Genomic DNA, 16,997 nt, shown 5'->3' with positions numbered 1-16,997 from the left:
CTTGGGAGTAGGAAGCTTTGATTGCTTTGGTTCTGCAAGGGCAGCATTTCAGGCCCCTCTGGGGAGGTGGGGTTTGGTTTTTAGGGATTTGACGACGTGCTCACAACAGCAGGAGGTGGATGGGTGGGCACGGTCTCAGGCACCCCCTGAGGTGGCTCTTGGCAGGGAAGATGCAGCATGAGGAGGTGGATGTGCCCTGGAGTCACTTCCACCGGCCAAAGAGGGGCTGAGTTAAGTGACGTGGCTGGGAAAGAAAATCATCTGGGGGACCTGTGGAGTACAGGAGAGTCCTCTGGGAGCAGCTGGGGGCTCTGTGGCTGTACCTACACCCTCATGCAGGTGCTGTGGCATGAGAAGTGCTGCCCAAAACCCCCATGACCAGTTCCTGTCAGGGTGTTCAAGGTGGGCTTTTGGCACAGGTTAGTGGCCATGGCCTGATGTCCTCTCTTCATTACTTGACTTCCCTCAGATAGGTGCGTTTTTCTGACAAAGCTATGCCCTTTTTGGGATGGAACACTGCCCAGTTCGTCTGTAGTTGAGTTTTCACAAAGCATGCCACCTCCTGCAGCCGCTGCATGGGAGCTGGCTTGGTCCTGCATGGTTTTGGCCCCGGGGCAGTGCTCGGGGGCCGGGCACCTCCGTGATCTGGGTTTGATGCTCCGTACCTGCAGCTCTGGGTGCCTCCTCTCCATCACCCTCCCGGTGGGATGACTCAGAAGTGGCCCTGCTGCTGCTTGTGTCCCCTCCTTGTGACAAAGCCCTCGGTGCTGGGCTCCTTTGCACATGTGTTTGTGGGGCTGCAGGCGTTCATTTCCAGCCCTGCAGAACCGTGCGCAGCAGAGCCTGTGAAGTGCTGTCCTCTCGCCTCCTTCCACGTGGAGAGCTTTCTTAATGAAGAGTTAAGAGACCTCAGGGACCAGATGCAACTCGGTGATGGAAACAGTTGCACAATAGAGTGCTTGATTAATGCCTTCTGACTTTTCCAGGAGTTGAAGTCCTCCAGACAAAGCAAGCTTGGCTTGACTGCAGGGGGAAGGGAAGGCAAGAGGAGAGGTGAGAAGTCTGGACAAGGAGGTGTGGGGAGGTAAAAGGAGCTGAATGTCCACGTGACAATATCTGAAAGAAAACCTGAAAAAGAGGAATTGAATGGCCCACTGCTGACTGCTTGCTTTGGGTGGTTGGTCCTGTGGTTTTATTTAGCTCAGTGTCTTGCTGTAAAGCCTTAAAACGTAAAAGTAGCAGTTTTGAATGTACACCTGTGTAACTGTGCAACCATTTGGGCTTCTGGCTCACAGAAATGGGTGTCCTGCCCTGGGGGCTGGAGGTGGCTGCTCAGGGGTGAGTAAGGGGACACACATCTGAGACCAGCCCCTCACCAGAACCGGCTGGTGGCTCCCTGAGCCTGGAGTGGTTTGTGTATTGAGCACGTTCTTCTTCAAGGCTCCCAACTCCCCCTCTTGGCACCCTCTGCATCTTTGGACAAGGGGTTTCACAGGTGCTGTGGGGGAAGTGAGGGAACATCTCCTCAATCCAGTCAGGCGCTTCCAGTGCTTGTGCTAGAAGAGGCAGTGGAAGGCCACCCCTTCCTCCTCCTCCTTGCCCTGTTGGAGATCTCTGGCAAAGCCACCTCCAGGCTGAAGTGTCCAAGCCTGAATGCAATATTTCCAGAGGAAAGGCATCTCCAGGTTTTCTGCCACGGCAGAGCCCCTTTCAGGAGCGAGGCTGTTTTCTCCCCTTGTGGTGCAGCTGTGGCCGCAGGACCCGTGCCTGCTTTGCATTCCCCAAGGGGTCGCTCAGTTTGGCGTCACCATCCTTGAGACTTGAGCTTTGGTGGTGACACAGGCAAGGAAGGTTCTCCCAGGGGTTTTTCCATGGCACAAACCCTGTGTGGGTCACGGGTGCCTGTGTCACTGTGCGTGCCCCCAGTGCTCATCGCTGCTTTCCCTCTCTGCCCTGCGTGTTGAGTTTAAAATCACGAGATCAAAGCCAGCACTTGCTATCTCCAGCATCTCCAGCACCTGTTTCCTTTATTTTGAAGCCCATTAAGTAGTTTAACTGGGAGATGGGTGCTCCTGGATAGGCATTTTGAATACATGAGCTGCTTTAGCCGTGCTCATGCCTCATAATGATTTTTTACCTCAGGTGACAGTCGCTTCTCCCCCATTTTCTCCCTCTTGCTGCATTTGTGAGGTGACCCAAGCTTTTATTCCCTGCACTTGCTGGGGACCAAGGTGTGGCTGTGGCACTGTGCAGGTGGCTGGGGAATGGTTAATCCCCCCTGCAGGGGTGCTTTAAAGGTGTCTGTGCTCTGTTCTCAGCTGTCAAGCCAAGCCCCAGTGAGGATTTTACTCTGTGTCCCTAGAGGTGCCCAGTGCTCTTGCAAACAGGGTGTGCACAGTCTCTGGCCACTTTGGTTTCACCAGGGCTGCAGCTTTTCTGTTTTTCTGTTCCAGTTATTGCCAAAAGCTGACTCTTTATCTGATCTGTGGTCTTTCACCACGAGCTGATGTGGTCCCCGCTCTGATTTGTGCCTCGGCCCCGCCATGCTCGGTGCAGGTCGAGCTGTGGTCTCTCAGGGCCTGTTTTCCTCTAGCCTTTGTAGCAAAAATGAATAAAAGCAGAGCCACTCGGTGCCACGTGTGCTGCTCTCACCCTCCTCATGTCGATATTTCTCCCTTTGGGGTTGTAATCAGCTGCACCCCTGTGGTCTGACCTCCTCCAGCTGGAGCTGCATCCTCAGGTTGAGCTACAGCGTCTTTTTAAAGGCTTTTCCTCCCTTTTCCCGAGGCAAAAGATGCTGATATTGGACCATTTCAGCCTGGAGGTGGCAGACACCTGGCTTTCATCCAAGGGCTTTCATGGCAGGAGCCAGAGCTTGAGGCTGAATCCAGCACCTGTGGACCTCAAACCAGTGCTGATCCACAGCAAATCCTAAATCCATAGGAAGTGCCAGCAGCCATGGCTCTCTCCTCCATGGCCATGGCTGCTGAGCACGGGGTTTGTCCCGCTTTTCTGATGTAGCTGGATTCCTGGTAGCACATCATTATTAATAATTTCATGAGTTAGACCCTAAATAAGTGGCCTGAGCTGATTTTTTTTTCCTCTCCCTCCTGCCCTCCTTTCCCTGTGGCACACTGTCAATGACCCCGCTGCTTGCACAGAAAATCCCTGCTCAAATGGATGTTTTCCCATGAGAAACTCTTGCCAAATCAGTTAATTTTTCCCCCCCACACCCCATCAAAAGAAAAATAAGTCCTGAGCCAGAAAGGCTTCTCACCTGTTCAGTTTAATGGCAGTGAGCTTCCAGGCTGTGCTGTCAGATCTGCCCACAAGTCTATTGAACAGAACAGGGTTTTTTTTTCTCCCCCAGTAAAAGGGGATACTTTCAGGAGGCATTTGGAGGTATTTTCACCTCACACTTTTTATTCCAAATTCAGCTCAGATGAGGAGGGACCGGAGTGTGCAGGCAGAGCACGGTCTCCAGCCAAAGGGCCGGAGCTGATGCAGCAGGAGATTATTGGGGAATTAAATCCAGCAGAGTGGCTTGAGGGAACCTGATGCTGCTGGAAATCACAGGGGCTTATCCAGGCACGTCTGCTTGACCCACACTGAGGTCTCCTGTTGAGGGATGTGTTTTCCCAGCCTGCTGCTGCTCTGGGGATGTGACAGTGCTCAGAGGTGGGAGCTCTCCCCCACGCCTGGCCCGGGGGTGAGGCTCCTTTTAGACCCCCCCAGCTGCCAGGGGGGGATTTTGCTGCTTCAAAGGTGAGATATTTGTGCCACGTGCTTGTGATGCTCTGCCCAAGGAGTGTAAATCATGCCAGAGGTTTTCCACATTCCGTTCATGAGGTCTCCAGTACGGGTCCCACAAACCCAATCTGCCTGGAGGGATTTCAGTGCAGCTGAGGGTCGGTGAAATTTGGGATTTGCCCTTCCTCCCCCTCTCAGAAAACAGCCCAAAGGCTCCCAAAACACCACAGATGTCCTTGAAAACAAAGCTCCCCATTTGCCTTGATGTAACCCAAGCTCATGTTGCTAAAGAAAGTCAATTAAACTGAGAGCAGCTCCTAGTGAAATTAAAATTGGGTGATTTGTGACTGACTGGAACTAAGCTTTTTCAGTTGAAAGGGACCTACAATGATCAAATTGAGTATTTTAAGCTCTCTGAAAATTTCCCTGAAAGTCTCCTCTCCACCAACCATCAAACATGGTTTCATAATTTTATTCACTATTATATATAGAATATATATATATAGATAGATACTATTATAGGTAACTTGTGTTGCATACAGTCAGGTGAAATACTGTACATATTCTAACAGGAAGTCAAAAATGCTGCTTTTACCTTGGTAAAAATGTCACTGTTGGTGACTGTGCTTAGTGGAAACTCGTGCTCCAAACAACATCACATTTTCGTCAGGAGGCATTTTCTCTTTAAAATAATAATAAAAATTAAAATAATTAAAATTTCTCTGTGGAGAGCAGCCAGCCTTTCTCACGGAGCACGCTGCAGAAACAAGCTCATCACTTCTGATTTCACCCCACAGAGTGGGAGGCAGAGGGATCCCAAACACTTTCCCACTTCGCAGGACACCGGAGCAGCTCTGGGATGTCTCTGGTGTCTGTGAGATGTCTCCTGACCAATGTTATTTGTCTGAATTCCCAGGAATGCTGCTGCTTGTTCTTCAGAGCGGAAAAAAGTTCTATTTTTGGCCTGACAACCTTTTTTCTTTTTTTTTTTCCTTTTTTTTTTTTTTTTCTTTTCTGGGAATAAAATGATTCAAACAAAGCATGGCAAGGGTTTGTTTAGGTTTGAGTGGTGTGGGATGGGGCTGGAGCAAGGCAGAGCTTCAGGCAGGGACAGGAGGAATCTATTACTGCTCTCCTCGCAGTTTAAGTGGATGGTGATGGGGATCCTGGCGTGTCAGAGTGGAGGCAGACGTGGATATGTGGGAAAATGTCTCTTGGAGCAGGGAAAAAAAAAAGATCAAAACAAACGGGTAAATAAACACAGGAGCATATGTCTCAAGACTGGGGGAAAAAAAAATGAGATTGGATCAAAACTCAGCATCATTCCAGAGCTTGAGGTGGCCCTGGGAGAGCAAAGGCAAGGAATTGTGGCTGCCCCTGGATCCCTGGAAGTGCCCAAGGCCAGGCTGGACAGGGCTTGGAGCAGCCTGGGATAGTGGAAGGTGTCCCTGCCCATGGTAGGGAGGGGAATTTTGGGTCTTTAGGGTGTATTCCAACCCACGCCATCCTGGGATTCTGCCACTCTAATTGCTCCAAACCTCAAACTGCTTTAGGCTTCGCAGGTAAAATGGGGTTGGAATCCCGAGGTAACGTTACTGGGAAGGACCAGACCCAACCATCCTTTAGGAGGTGATGGCTCAGGGAAAGATTTGACGGATTCGGTGTTTTGCTGGTTTCCTCCCATGATATGTGATAGACAAAGCCTTTCTCTACCCACTTTTTAAGCAAAAGCAGCAACGGGAGGATCTCAAGCGCGTTTGGAGTCGGCGGTGAACGAGCGCCAAGCCGCCCTCCTCCAGAAACTGCCCCGCGCGAGCTCTGCCTTGAGAACTCTCAGGAATACTTTGAAGTAGGGCTGAAGCAGGAAGTTAATTAGAGCTGCTTTGATATCTTCCAGCGTGTTTTAACAGCTGCTTCAGAGGCAGCAAGAGCATGGTTTAGCTCATGCTCCTGAAAGTCCACGCTGCCCCTACCAGAATTCCTCCCTGTGTCATGGCATGGCTGCTCTCTTGTACTTCCCTGAGAGCTCAAACTCGCTTTCACGGGGACTTGGGCAAATGAAACGGCCAAACCTTATTGACTGCGGCTTGTAAAATTCTTTTTTAAGTAGTAACCATAATAATAACAATATTAAAAACAATAAAAATCCCTTGATGCTGGGGTGTTGCAGCCACACTCTGAAATTTCCCTGTTTCTCACTTCTGTTTTCAGTTGTCTTTCTCCCAACTCCTCCAGCAGGCTAACATTTTCCACGGCTTGTTCACATCTAAATGACTTCCCAGGATATTTTAAAATGAAATCATTGCAGTGAAGAGGTTCAAGCTGTCTCTTCTTGGTGGGGAACCTCCATAAAACCCAAAAGCAGAGGTTTTGACCCCGTTGGTCCACCCTCTTGGGGGAGAATGCTCAGCTGAACTCTTTTGCTGTGGTGATTAATGGTTGACTGGCAATTTGCTGCTCTGTCACGGCAAATAAACGGCTCTTCCAAAGTTTTTCCTCAGTGCAGCTGTAACCTCTATCCTCCTTTCTTGTCTTTTGGTTGATCTTCATTCTTATGACTTGATTCTTGTATTGTTTGTCACCATTTTTAAAAAAAAAAAAATCATAAAATCATATAATTATGGAATGGTTTGGGTTGGAAGGGACATTAAAGCTCGTCCCATTCCACCTCCTGCCATGGGCATGGACACCTTCCACTGTCCCAGGTTACTTCCCTTGGTCACAGCCCACACTGGGTTTATCTTAAGCAAGGCCAATGTCTGGGTATGGATTTTAAAAGGAAAATGAAATTTTTTTGATGGCTGTAGAAAGCAAAACAAATAAAGCAAATATAAAGAAGGGGGGTTCTTGCTTCCCTCCTCTTTTAGCTCAGTGCACTGCACCTAAAATTGGGGAATACACATCTGTGGGTCACACCGTGAAAACCATGACTTTCTCCATCATGGAAGAGTGGGAGATATCCCGGCTTTCCCATTGCTCCTTACTCTTCCTCTTTGGACTTTGTGGGAGCTTTTAGGGAAATGTCCTGGTGGGTCCAGGCTGAGCCTGGGGCAGGCCAGCAGAGGCCATGGAATTTTGGCTCTCTGCTGGAGTTTGCCCAGTTACCAGTGGCAGGAGGCCCTGGGTTCAGGGGGGTTCACGGGACCGAGGTGTGTCCCCACCCTTGGGGTGAGTTTCTGCTGGAAGGGCATCCTGAGGCAAGGCTGGAGGCACCTCCCGAGCCTCTCTCTTTCCCACTTGGATCAGCACCACCCCTGCTCACCCCTGGCCCTGGGCCTGCCTTCTGCAGCCACTGGAACAACATCTGCTGTGCCCATCAGTGCCTCTCCCCTCCTGGCCTCCAGCCCACGCCGCGGCTGCCGTGGATTAAGGACAATTTCCCGACCTGGAAGCACAGGCTGGATGGGGCAGAGCACGGAGCGGGTGGGGGATGTGTGAATGCACAGCACGGAATCACAGCTCTGGCAGGAGTCTGGGGAGCTCTTTGCTCCCTCTGAATTTGGGATCACCTTCTGAGTAGAACTCATTGAATGCCCCTGCACCTCTCATCCCCCAAATCCAGTTCTCTCTGTACTTTCTTCCCATTTTGCTCCAGCAGCCGTTAGCACCTGAAGTCGCTCAGGGATGACTTAACTCCCCTGGAGCCACTTCAGTGATGCACAAATCCCCCCTGGAAGAGCCAGGATCCCCCCGCCTGGCTGCTGCATGCAGAGCCCAGCTATTCCTGGAGCCATAAATCCTGGCACCTCGTTTGTGGCGGGCCAGAGCCGGGCCGTGGGACTGGCATTAATTACATGGGGGAAACGAAGTGATCCTGAGCCATCTCCTGCCTCGGGTGCAGGAACCAAAGGCGTGATCAGGAGAAGGGTTTGGGCAGGAATGCTGTGTCCTTCTGGTGAAGGGCTGCTCTTGGGACTGATGCTTCTCCTGGGGCTGAAAATCGATGCTGCTCTTCCAAGTGTCCCTGGAACCTGCTGTGGATGGCTCTGGATGGGCTCCAGCCAAGGCACTGCAGGATGTGGGGGGGGGAAACAGGCAGGAAGATGGAAGCCTTGGAGCTGATCACCTCGTGGAAGTCAGCACTGCTGCTTCTGCAGTCTTCAAACCTGCTCTTTATTAGCATCAATTATGAACTCTCTTTGTTGTGCTATTTGTATTTTGCAGGAATCTTCACTGGTTTGTCCTGCCATGGAAAACCAAGCTCTGTCAGAATTTGTGAAACACTTGTCTTCCTGGAAAGAAAAAGAAGTTGTTAAAGTCTAACTGTGGTTGTTTTTTACATAAACCATCCCTGGCACCTTCAAAAATATTTTTTTCACCCAGTGCCACAGATCTGTGACCCCTTATATCTCTAGAAAACCAGTTATGTTCAGATGGTTTTTAAATTATCGAGGAGTTTTGGCACGTCCCCTGTGAGGGAAGAGAGAAAGAAGGAGTAATCTGGTGAAGTGTCCAGTGCAGGAGAGGATGGGGCTTGGAATCAGAGGATAATTTAGGTCAGAAGAACCTGCTGGGGGTCTCTGTCCCAGCTTTACTCCTCGCCATGCCAGCTGTGAAGCTGCATGGTGCCAGAGCTGCAAGCCTGTGCTTTCCAGTGGCATTATTGGGATCAGGTGGGATGGCTTCCCTGGGATGTCCGACTCAGAATTCAAAGCCCTGCCTAGAAAAGCGCTTGGCCTCCAGGATCCTGCTTCTTGCAAATCAGGTCTGTCACCAAACCACTGAAAATGTGGAGAGGGAAGGGAGAAAATCCTCTCCAGTGCCTGCAGGTCAATGTCCTTCCAGGAAAATAAAAAAAGGGAATAATGGAGTTTGGCTCATGCATGAGAACAAACATGAAACCTCCCTGACTGCCTCAATTGCCATCTGCAGGAGAGGGAGAGGGGAGAGCGTGTTTACCATGGCAGGCTCCAGGGTGATGCAGGCTGTCAGAATTATAAAATATTCTTGGAATTGCTAAATGTTATAGACAGTAATTCCACCTCGGAAAGTCTCCCGGTGCAAATGAAATCCATTAAACAAGGGCTCGGCACCAAATGAATCTGGGCATCGCTGTAGGAATTAGCTGCTCTTTGGTCCCAGTTCGTGGGGAATTGCTCAAGGACGTTTCAGTGGATGTTCCAAGGCCTGGTCGAGAAGGCAGTGCTGGCAGAAAAAGCTGGGTTGGTGTGGAGGGGAAGACAAGAGGGTTTGAATTCCCTTCAAAGTGGAAACCACAGCAAGCCTTGAAACGGGAGATGAAACAGAAACAGGAAGCACTGGATGTCTGTGGGGTTAGACCTGAGGAGAGAAACTGCATGGGGATACTGGGAAGAAATCCTTCCCTGGCAGGGTGGGCAGGCCCTGGCACAGGGTGCCCAGAGCAGCTGTGGCTGCCCCTGGATCCCTGGCAGTGTCCAAGGCCAGGCTGGACTTTGGGGCTTGGAGCAGCCTGGGATAGTGGAAGGTGTCCCTGCCCATGGCAGGGGGTGGCACTGGATGGGCTTTGAGGTCTCTTCCCACGCAAACCATTCCGTGGGATAAATTGACCAGGAAGGTGTTGGAGGTTCTTGAAGTCAGAAAAAGACTCTCCCGTGGGGGGGCAAACACTGAAATGCCCTCCCATGTCACTGCTTGAATGGAAAACAGCCAAAATAACACCTTTGGCTTCTGGATAAGGAGCTCCTGGCAGCTTTGAGGGAGGCTGAGGAGCTTTGAGAGAGGGATGGTGGCAGCTCCCAGAGAGGCTGCAGGAAGACAACTCAAGATGCAGGCTGATATAAGACCTGGCAGCAATGAGGGGAAATATTAATCCCACAGGGTGGGAAATCCCAGCAAAACACCTAGTTCAGCCCTTCCTGCTCGGGGCTGGCAGGTTTTAAACACCGAATCTCGTGCGGATGAGATGTTTGGCACCTCTCAAGGTTTTATTTCTGTCCTTCAAGGCAGACTGAATGTGACACATCTAAATGTGTGCGAGGCATGCATTAACAGGCCAGAACTTGGCTGCTGGGTCTGGCCATCCCTCAAACAGAAAATAGCCCCAGGATGGGATTCCCACAGCCAGGGTCTGCTCTGGGCTGTCTTGGCCGTGCACTCTTTTTTATTAAAACACAAAAAAAGTATTAAAATTGTCAGTGGTATCAGCTGTTCTAGGGAGGGGGAAAAGCCTTGATGGCTTTCTTATCCATGTTCTTATGGATTTTTTTTTGTGCTGCTGAGCTTTTCCCAGTGCTGGTCCCAGCCCCATGGCAGAAGTGCTGCTTGGTCACAGTGCTGGGGTTGTGTCCAGCCCAGCCTCACAGGTCCTCGGCCATCCTGTGGCACAACCTGTGGTGGTTTTCTTCCACCTTCTATTTTACCTCACTTTGGCAAAAACTCCTCTGGAAATTGAGAGGAAAACCAAAAGGGAAAAAAGCTTGATGGAAGTGGTGATGTAAATAAGAGGTTGCCTGTGAAAGAAATTAAGATAGCGCTGAGAAAAGGTGAATAACTGGGGATTTGGGCAGGTGCTGCTGAAGCCGCTGTGTTTGTCGGCTGCCAGTGCCATGGAGCTGAGTAACAGCCTTGGGAGCGAGCCAACCAGATGCTAGTCCTAAAATAAAAAGGGAAAATTATTAAAAAAAGAAAAAGAGAAAAGGCACACCAGGATCCAACATCTGCTGATGGCCACGGCTGCACCAGGGTGGGGAGGAAGGCACAGGCTGCAGCTTCTGCTGCCACAGGCACCTCCTTGGCTGGAAAAGCCCTGGAGAAACCTCTCATGTGGCAAACCTTGGTCCAGCCACCTCCTGCCACCTGCTGCCTGGCTCAGTCCCCCTGGGGCTGTGAATCAGCTCTGGGCAGGGAAAAGGGAAAAGCCCTGGTGGTGGGATGAGTGCCCTCAGCTGAACTTCCACCTGGGGTTTGTTTAGGCCACATCCCACCCTCACATCAGGTTTAAATGGACACTGGATGGGCCTTTTTGGGTAGGCTGAGACCTTGCTGAGCGTTCAGAGGGGAAAAAAAAGCAGGATCTGCCCTGCCATCAGCCTGGGTAAAGTTTGATGATGGGAAAGACTGGGGAGGGAGGGCCCCTTGGAGGTCCCTAACCTTGCATCTCCAGCAGGTTGCTCACATCCAGGTGAGTCCTGGCATCCCTGAGGATGGAGATCCTCCTCTGCTTGGAAACCCATCAAGGGATGTCCCCTCTCCACACACAGGGAAAATCCCTCTTCTCCAGTCAGTGCTTAATGCTCCCAGGTAACAACAAATCAAGAAGCACCACTGTCAACACTCCAATTTGTGGTTTATATTCCACAAAGAGCTTAAAATTCCTGCTCAGAGATCTGTTCTCCCTTTGAGAAATCCAATCTGGCCCGTGGAGTGACAGAGCATGACCTTGTTGAACCGTGATTCCCCACGAGCAGCCAAACCACTAATGATGGACATGTGGTTATTTTTGGATGGGGAGCTCCTGTTACTTGGTTTGTTGTCACTTTTTCTTGAGTGAATTTGGCCATGGAGATCTGTGAGGGTTTCTCTTTTTTTTACTGGATTTGATAACAAGGACCAAATTGAGGCACTCAAAGCTTCAGTGTGGTTTGATACTTGAACCAGCACACTGAAATATTTCCTCTCAGAGGGAATTTAGGGCAAAGTAAGGGTTTGCCTTTCAAATACAGCAGTGATAGGGGATGAAAAATCATGAAGAGCGACAGGCACGCAGAAAAATCACAAAATATTCAGGAAATTGATAGTAAATCGTGGCTGGCTGCAGAATTATTTCCCTGCTGGCTAAAATCTAAAGGGACTCGTCCCTCTGGTTTTGGCCCTGAGGGTGCAGACTGGACTTGCTCTCCAGGAAGCTGGCAGGTCTAAATTCCACTGAGATGCTCCCAAAAAGATTTTCTTTAGAGGGAAAGCCGATTCCATTTCTCACAGGCAGGCTGTGGTGATGTAGACCCAGGGAAAAGGTGGCAAAGAAGGAATATGCTCATATGAGAAACTTCAGACACGGGACCCACATGGGAAGTGTTGTAAGGGAAAAAAGGGATGGGGAGCAATTTCCAGGATGGGTTTGAATTTTCAGGTAACGGGCACGGTGTTTTGAAAGGGACATAAGGAAATCCTCCCTGCTACACCCATTTCTCCTCCACAAAACTCAAGGAACCTGTAGGTGCCTTTTTTTCCCCCTTTGCCATGCCTTGCAGAGGTGCTTGCAGGCGTTTGTGCACAGCTGTGGAGTCGAGATGCCTCATGGGCTGACTGCAAGCACCGAGCTTTGAATGACTGATTTTATTTAGAAAGTTTCAAATCCACTTACTTTCCAACTGTGCTGGTTGTGCTCATTTATTAACTTCCTTCTCCACCTCATTTACTGCCTGTCAGATGTTCACACCCAGGAAATGTGCGCTTGCATAACTGCAACTTTTGCAACTTCAGTGTTCAGTGGTAGCTTAAGCTTCCAGTTACAATTTCTTTTCAGAAGAGGTGTGTTTTGCAGCCTCGGCCCTGTGTGCAAACCTGTAGTAACAGCGTGCTGTTAACTCCTAGGCTGAGTAAAACAGACTCTTCCTCCAACAGGCTCTGAAAAACAGCTCTGTGTGGCACAGGAATTTTCTGGTGTGGTTTTTTTTTCTGGGGAAGGAGGCAAGGCAAGCAAAGCCTTTTGATCAAAAATATGAAGAAATGACAGGTTTTGTTCCTGATGCAGGTTTGATTCTTGAATTCACTTGTTTCATTTGTCTAAACTCCACGGGGAAGTACCTGTGATAGGCAAGTGCTCCTTTCAGTTTCACTTACTGAGGAAAAAAAAACAATAAAAAAAACATTAACTCAATGTTTTTAAGAATCCTCAGGGAATAATCTTGCCCATCATTCCAGTGTGAGGGTATGGAGGGTGCAAGTACAGTGAAAGAACTCCCCAGCTTTGCCTGTGCAGACATCAAGATGTGGGGGAGCCTCATCTGAACATGCTGAAAGAAACCTCCCTAATTGGGGAGACCCTAATTTCGAGGTGTTTTTTTTATTGTGAGTCTGCAGGGTCAGGGGGCTCCGATTCCACCTCTTGGTGAACACAGACACAGACCTGGAGACCTCGAGCTGTCCACGGGGAGAACGTGGGTACAGACCCCAAGGTCTCATGCAGAGACCAAGGGGATTTTTGTCTACCCCCTTTGGGTAGAAGATGCCACAGCTGCTCTGGTTCTCTGCCAGGAGCAGACTCTGATGATGGGAAGGTTGCCCAAGTCCATCTTGGGGCTCCCAGGCTGAAATTTGCTGCTGCCTGGCCAGGTTGGATTAAGGAATTGTAGGGGGAAGGTGTTGTTTGCCTGTGGAGTCAGGGAAAGAAGGAAAGTCTGCTGTCCAGGCCAGCTGTGGGAGCTGCAGAGAGCCACCAGGCAGGACAGCTTCAGCTCCAGGCTGAGCATGGGGAGAATCTTCAAATGGAAACCTGGTGTTGCCTTGTCTTGGGCAGTGCATGGAGAGAGAGAGAGGGGCTGCTGGATGCTGTCACCAGCTGCTCCAAGGCTGGCAGTGTGGTCTCCTACCGAATCCTCCCTAATCCAGAGAGCAGAGCAGATGCTCCACCATGAACCTAGCCCATTTTGGGGACAGCTACAGCTCTTGCACACTGTAAGAGCAAATTGATTACCAGATTAAACACGTGTTAGAGCATGCAATTCTTTCTTTTTGCTCGATTGCAATCTCAGAAGAATAGATGGCCACAAAGATACAGGTTAAGATTGTGAGGTAGCAGGGTGTGGAGGTGCATGCACAGATGAGAGAGTTGCATGGACTTCACTGTTTTTAACAGTTGTACTGAATTTGCAGTAATTTATCACAGATGTGGTGTCTGGGCAGGCCCTGGCACAGGATGCCCAGAGCAGCTGGGGCTGCCCCTGGATCCCTGGAAGTGTCCAAGGCCAGGTTGGACTTTGGGGCTTGGAGCAGCCTGGGATAGTGGAAGGTGTCCCTGGCCATGGCAGGGGTGGGACTGGATGAGTTTAAGTTCCCTCCCAACCCAAACCATTTGGGATTTCCATGGTTCAGCATCACTGCTTTGCTTGGAGAGAAGTGTGGGTGTTGCCTGCTCACTTCACATGCTGGAGACCTAATCTGAAACCACAAACCAGAATTTGTGCCCTGGCCAAAGAAACGTGGCTGAGATGTTCAGGGCGCAGCGCTGCCGCGTTTGACGCACGACGGGCAAACGCCGCAACGAGAAAAACCACAAAGGTTCAGGGGTGGGATCAGAAACACCATTTATAACCTGGGCAGGGTGAAAAGGGATTAATTTCTGCTAGTAGGTCAGGGAAAATGGTGCTCCAAGCCTGCCAGGTGACCAGTGACAAAGCAATAAGTGGCTTCCCAAGGAGAAGGTTCAGAGCCTGGTGGGATTGAGGGCTCTTTGCAGAGGACAGCAGAGCCTAAGGGATTGTGAAGTGGGGCCACAAGCTTGGACGTGAAACTGCAAGTAGGATCAGCAGCCAAAAGGTTTTGGGAACTTTCCCTGTGGTGATCAGAGGCCTCACAATGTGAAAATCCTGCAAAGGGAAATGTCTCTACCAGGGGTCATTTTACCTTGCCAAGCCCAGTAATTTAAAGGCAGCCACAGGCTTCAAGAGGGGATATCTCAGTCTGAGAAGAAGAGATCCCAGAGAGAAGATATCCCACACCAAGTAGTAAACTGAAGGTGAAAAATCTGGGTTCAGATCCAGGGCCTGAATAATAGGGGGAATTTAAGTCTCATCCCAGAAGGCTGCTGCTTGTTCCTACAGGCTTCTGAGAAAAGTTTTAATGAATAAAAAATTTTCCAGGAACAACATTTTGTTGTGAAAAAATCCTCAAAAGTACCTGAAATCATAAGCTTTTTAAGGAAAAGCATAAATTATTTCCAGCAGGGTGGGACTTCTTACTAGAATTCAGTGGAATGTTTTGGTGTGAGAGTTTGTTAGCCTGGGGCCATTCTCAGTGCTCACAGGTCTCCTGGGCACTTGTTTTGCAGAAGGGCTGCTCTGCTGCTGCCTTCTCTGGAGATTTATGAACTGCTCTTATCCTTCTCATCAGGAGTGTTTCATAAACAACCCTTGTGATCCCCCAGTTCTCGTATTTTCACCTCTTTTTTTTCTTTTTTTTTTTTTTTTTCTGTGGGAGAGAAAATGGTTGTTCCCTTCAGAGAAATCCCAACTCTGGCTGATGTTATCTTGCATTTCCCCCTTGTAGTTTCTCAAGCTCATTTTGTGGTCCTGAGCAAGTGTCTGTCAGGGCATCTGGGGTTTGGTACAGCACACACATCCCTTATTTCTGAGCTGAGCTAACATGGAACCATGGAATCCCAGACTGGTTTGGGTTGGAAAGGACCTTAAAGCCCATCCAGTGCCACCTCTGCCATGGCCAGGGACACCTTCCACTATCCCAGACTGCTCCAAGCCCTGTCCAGCCTGGTCTTGGACACTTCCAGGGATCCAGGGGCAGCCACAGCTTCCCTGGGCACCCTGTGCCAGGGCCTGCCCACCCTGCCAGGGAACAATTCCTTCCCAATATCCCATCTGACCATGCTGAAGCTGGAGGGTTTGGAGCACAGGTGTGATGGGGAGCAGATGAGAGAGCTGGGAAAGGAGCTCAGCCTGGAGCAAAGGAGGCTCAGGGCAACCTTCTGGCTCTGCACAACTCCCTGACAGGAGGGGACAGCCAGGGGGGGTCGGGCTCTGCTGCCAGGGAACAGGGACAGGACAAGGGGAAACGGCCTCAAGCTGTGCCAGGGGAGGCTCAGCTTGGACACCAGGAGGAATTTCTCCATGGCAAGGGAGCTCAGGCCTTGGCAGGGGCTGCCCAGGGAGGTTTGGAGTCCCCATGCCTGGAGGTGTCCAGGGAAGGGCTGGACGTGGCACTCAGTGCTCTGGGCTGGGGACAAGGTGGGGATCAGACACAGCTTGGACTCCATGGGCTGGGAGGGATTTTCCAGCCTCAGTGATCCTGGGATTTATATTTATTTGGTACACTTGATAATTTCTACCTTCCCAAATCCCTCCTTTTGTTTTTGTTGGATGGGAGTTTGGGGAGGGTTCTTTTCTCGGTGCTCCCTGGTGCCCAGAGCAGGAGGAGCAGCCCTTGCAGCAGCTGCCAAGGGAGGGAGACGCGCGGCCCGGGGAACACGGTGTCCTCCCTGCAGCACAGAGCCCGGCTCTGCTGCAGCTTGCTTCAGGTGGCTACACGTGTGTAGGTGCCACGAGTGACTCACAGATGACTGCAGAGCTAAAGACTCCTTGCATGGGGTTGATCTGAGGTGAGGAGAGAGGGAGGAAGGAGAAATATTTCATGACTCTCTGGGCTGGTTCTTTGAGGGTGCTGGAGAAGTCACTGGCCTGTGGAATTCCCTCAGGCAAAGCAGCGTGCAGCAGATTATTCCCAGAGATTCCTCAGTTCTCAGCAACCAGGGACAGGACCCAGGGAAGGGCTGGAGCTGTGCCAGGCCAGGCTGGAGATCAGGGAAAGGCTCTTCCCCCAGAGGGTGCTGGCACTGCCCAGGCTCCCCAGGGAATGGGCACGGCCTGAGGCTGCCAGAGCTCCAGGAGCGTTTGGACAGCGCTGCCAGGGATGCACGGGCTGGGATTGTTGGGGGGTCTGGATCAGTGATCCCTGTGTGACCCTTCCAACTTGAGATATTCCGTGATTGTACAGCTGGGAAAGCTGGGATGACCAACACATCCAGCAAACGGAACATTTCCTGACAGGTGTTTGAATGCAAGCAAAGCTTTTATTTAATGTGCCAGATTGCTGTGAAAACCCCTCCAAAACAAGAATTGAGCTTGTGCATCCAGGCCATCCTACAGGAATTTATTTATGTCTATGGGAGCTCTGTCTTCAAGCTTGCCCTGTTGTCTCCTGCTCACCTCTCTTTTGGAGGACCAGAAGGGTTTTGGAAGAGCTGGATGTGGTTCCTGTAGTCTTTAGAATCAAAGAATCCCAGAATGGTTTGGGTGGGAAGGGACCTCAAAACCCATGGGCAGGGACACCTTCCACTGTCCCAGGCTGCTCCAAGCCCCAAAGTCCAACCTGGCCTTGGACACTTCCAGGGATCCAGGGGCAGCCACAGCTGCTCTGGGCACCCTGTGCCAGGGCCTGCCCACCCTGCCAGGGAACAATTCCTTCCCAATATCCCATCTGTCCCTGCCCTCTGGCACTGGGAAGCCATTCCCTGTGTCCTGGCACTCCATCCCTTGCACAGAGTCTCTCTCCATGTTTCCTGTAGCTCCTTCATGGCTTGGAAGACTACAATGAGG

General features: G+C 50.6%; 1 long non-coding RNA gene across 1 annotated transcript; it reads left to right on the top strand.

The window, feature by feature from the left end:
* The first annotated feature begins 806 nt into the window (after nucleotides 1-806).
* Nucleotides 807-8,059, top strand: LOC117244626. The gene is made up of 2 exons (XR_004498070.1): nucleotides 807-1,053; nucleotides 7,915-8,059. It is a non-coding gene; the product is annotated as an uncharacterized LOC117244626 (long non-coding RNA).
* The last annotated feature ends 8,938 nt before the right edge of the window (nucleotides 8,060-16,997 follow it).

Source organism: Parus major, chromosome 6 (assembly GCF_001522545.3).
Source record: "Parus major isolate Abel chromosome 6, Parus_major1.1, whole genome shotgun sequence".
In the NCBI taxonomy this organism is placed as follows: Eukaryota; Metazoa; Chordata; class Aves; order Passeriformes; family Paridae; genus Parus; species Parus major.
The sequence above is the reverse complement of the archived record's forward strand: the minus strand, read 5'-3'. Positions and strand labels throughout refer to the sequence as shown.